A 3,357-nucleotide genomic window follows, 5' to 3' on the forward strand; every position below is an offset into this window, starting at 1 on the left:
TTTATTTAGTTTTAACTTGCTGTTCATAACCATTAAATTATGGTCGGTATCCATATCTACCCCTGGAGATGTTTCGCACTGTAGAATCGCTTCAAAATTTTTGTCTTACCAATACATAAGTTGTCTGGAACCTTCCGTTGTCTACGGGTCTTTTCCATTGTATCCAACATTTGTTCATGATTCTTCAACCAAGAGTCAGCGATTATTAAAATACAGTCTGTTAAAAATTCTGCCGGATGTCTTCCCCTCTCATTACTTTACCTCAGTCCATATTCTCCTACTGTTTATCCTTCTCTTTCTTTTCCTACTATCGAAATCAATTGACCTTCACAATTAAATATCGTCCCCTTTACTCCATGTAGAATTCTGTCTCATCATACATTCTTTCAGCTTCTTAATGATAGACATTTTTGCCACTCTGTTGGGTGTTGGTTTCATGTCTATTTTGGTCACTTTGCCTACTATAATGTGGTCAATATGCTGTTCGTAGTAGCTTTCCCGCATTCTCAGTTCCTCATTCATTACTAGACCCAATCCTTCAATATCCCTATTTGATTTCGTATTTATGTCACTCTACTCACGTGACTGGAGGTTCTGTTCTTCCCGAACCTTCTCTGCCTCGTGATGACTGGGTGTTGTGTGATATCCTTAGGTTAGTTAGGTTTAAGTAGTTGTAAGTTCTAGGGGACTGATGACCATAGCTGTTAAGTCCCATAGTGCTCAGAGCCATTTGAACTTCCCGTACCCAACTCCACTGATTTCGACTGTATGTGTTTTCAACTTATCCAGTACCCATTTTAAATTCTCTATCATACCTACACGCTTAAGGGTTCTACCGCTCCACAATCCGATCCATAGAATATTATCCTGATGATAAGATTCTCCTGAGTAGTTCCCACTGTTTACCCCCAGAATACTTTGTCCAAGAGACCCGTGGTCTAGGCGTAGCGTCTGTGATTAATAACCAAAAAAAAGTCTTTCATTAATAATAAAAAAAACGACTTCGGTCCCGGGTTCGAACCTCGCCGAAGACTGAAACGGTACAGTAGTTTCCGCTCTATAAGCAGTAGGTTTCGCTGCTCGCTCGCAGCCAATTTTATTATACGACGCGGCCGGCCGTGAGTACAACAGAACCCATGTGGACGGGTGGAAAGAAATGTGTCAGGCTTCGTAATACGTATTTATATGTGTCGTGTATTATGCATTTCTTGTACGTGAATGTGAATCTGCACTTGAACTTTACTAATCCTCCTCACACATTTCCGTAAAGCGTGGCCAAATCTTTGTTGGGAGGTAGTTCTGTAGCATAGTAGTGCCAACCTTACTCCTGGCTAGGGGATCAGAGAGACAGCACAGGCAGGTAAAAGTCAAAGACTTTCCAGTGTCATAAGATTTCGGGTGGAGAGGTTGGTCACGGCCAAGTGGTTCGACCACCCCCTCCACCGGGGCCCAGGAAGACCTCCGGGTGCCCGCGATATTCTAAGAGTGTTACAGAAGACGGGTAAGTGAGCAGACGTGCCCTCAGTGCGTCTGTCTCAATGTTCACGCATGGAAGAGAGGTATTTGAATGTTTGTACTAATTCTTTTATTTCCAGCTTCGGATTGTGTAAGGAAATGAATGATCTCTTTAATTTAGGAAATTTGACCCCTGTGTTAGTGTATCTGGTCCCCAGTTTGCCCGTTATCCTCCTCACATAGTGGATGCCCTATGTAAAATGTTGGGAGACTTTGCTGATATACATTTGGCCAACGCAATTCCGTCTTACCTGTAGAAATATGCGAGCAGATTAGTCTATAATATACCCGAGCTATAAGTTGAAAATTTGTAATATCTGTAAACTGAAACAATTGCTGCTATCGGTGTAAAGGCGTGTGATAATGCTTAAAATAAATAGGAAATCAACCGTCATCAATCTTTAACATACCTTAAAAATCACAAAGAAGTCAAGTTAAAGGAATTTTTTTAAAATAAAAGTTATAGAATGCAGGGACCCACACATCAGCGTGTGCGACCTCCAGCCCCTTGCCTAGTAACGTACAGAAAGAACACGCTCTCTAGGTAGCGCCCTCAAGCTCCTCTCCCCAGTTATCCGTTGCGCAATTTTGATTCGGGGCTTGACATCAACTTTCGTCTGGCGTCCCTAGGCAAGGAGATTGGACGGTAAACTTTCAAGACTTCCGGCACAAGAAGAAACCCTCATTCTGCCAACAGCCTTGTCAAAGAGGCTGAAGGAGCGGACAGAGATTCAGGGCACTCTCTTGTCCTAGGGGTGGGAAACTGCCCCTAAAGGCGGAAGAAGCAGCAACGATCAACAGCATGAGGATGCAGAAGGCAATGAAAACCACTGCATTAAAGACAAGTAACGTGTATCCACAGGACATGTGACCCGTAACTGACGAAGTGCCATGATGATCTCTCCATTGGCAAAAGAGTCCCCCATTCGGATCTCCGGGAGAGGTCTTCCAAGGGGGAGGTTACCATGAGAAAAAGATTGAATAATCAACTAAAGGATAGCGTTCTACGAGTGAAACGATAGTTCAAGTATACATGCCGACGTCGCAAACAGAAGATGAAGAGAAAAAGTGTATGTGGATATTGAAAGGGTAATACGGTATGTAAAGGGGGATGAAAATCTAATAGTAACGTGGGACTGGAATGCAGTTGCAGGGGAAGGAGTAGAAGAAAAGGTTACGGGAGAATATGGGCTTGGGACAAGGACTGAGAGAAGAGAAAGACTAATTGAGTTCTGTATCCAGTTTCAGCTAGTAATAGCGAACACTCTGTTCAAGAATCGCAAGGGGAGGAGGTATACTTGGAAAAGGCGTGATACGGGAAGATTTCAGTTAGATTACATCATGGTCAGACAGAGATTCCGAAATTAGATACTGGATTGTAAGGCGTACCCAGCATCAGATATAGACTCAGATTACAATATAGTAGTGATTAAGAGTACGCTGAAGTTTCAGACATTGGCCAGGAAGAATCAACACGCAAAGAAGTGGGATACGGAAGTACTAAGGAATGACGAGATACGGTTGATGTTTTCTGAGGCTATAGATAGAGCAATAAGGAATAGCTCAGTAGGCAGTACAGTTGGAGAGAAATGACCATCTCTACGAAAGGTCATCACAGAAGTTGGGAAGGAAAACGTAGGTACAAAGAAGAAACCATGGGTAACGCATGAAATACTTCAATTGGCCGATGGAAGGAGGAAGTACAAAAATGTTCCGGGAAACTCAGGAGTACAGAAATACAAGTCGCTGAGGAATCAAATAAATTAGAAGTCCAGGGAGCTAAGACGAAATGGCTGCAGGAAAAATGTGAAGACATCGAAAATGAAATGATTATTGGAAGTA

Source organism: Schistocerca americana, chromosome 5 (genome assembly GCF_021461395.2).
Source record: "Schistocerca americana isolate TAMUIC-IGC-003095 chromosome 5, iqSchAmer2.1, whole genome shotgun sequence".
Lineage (NCBI taxonomy): Eukaryota > Metazoa > Arthropoda > Insecta > Orthoptera > Acrididae > Schistocerca > Schistocerca americana.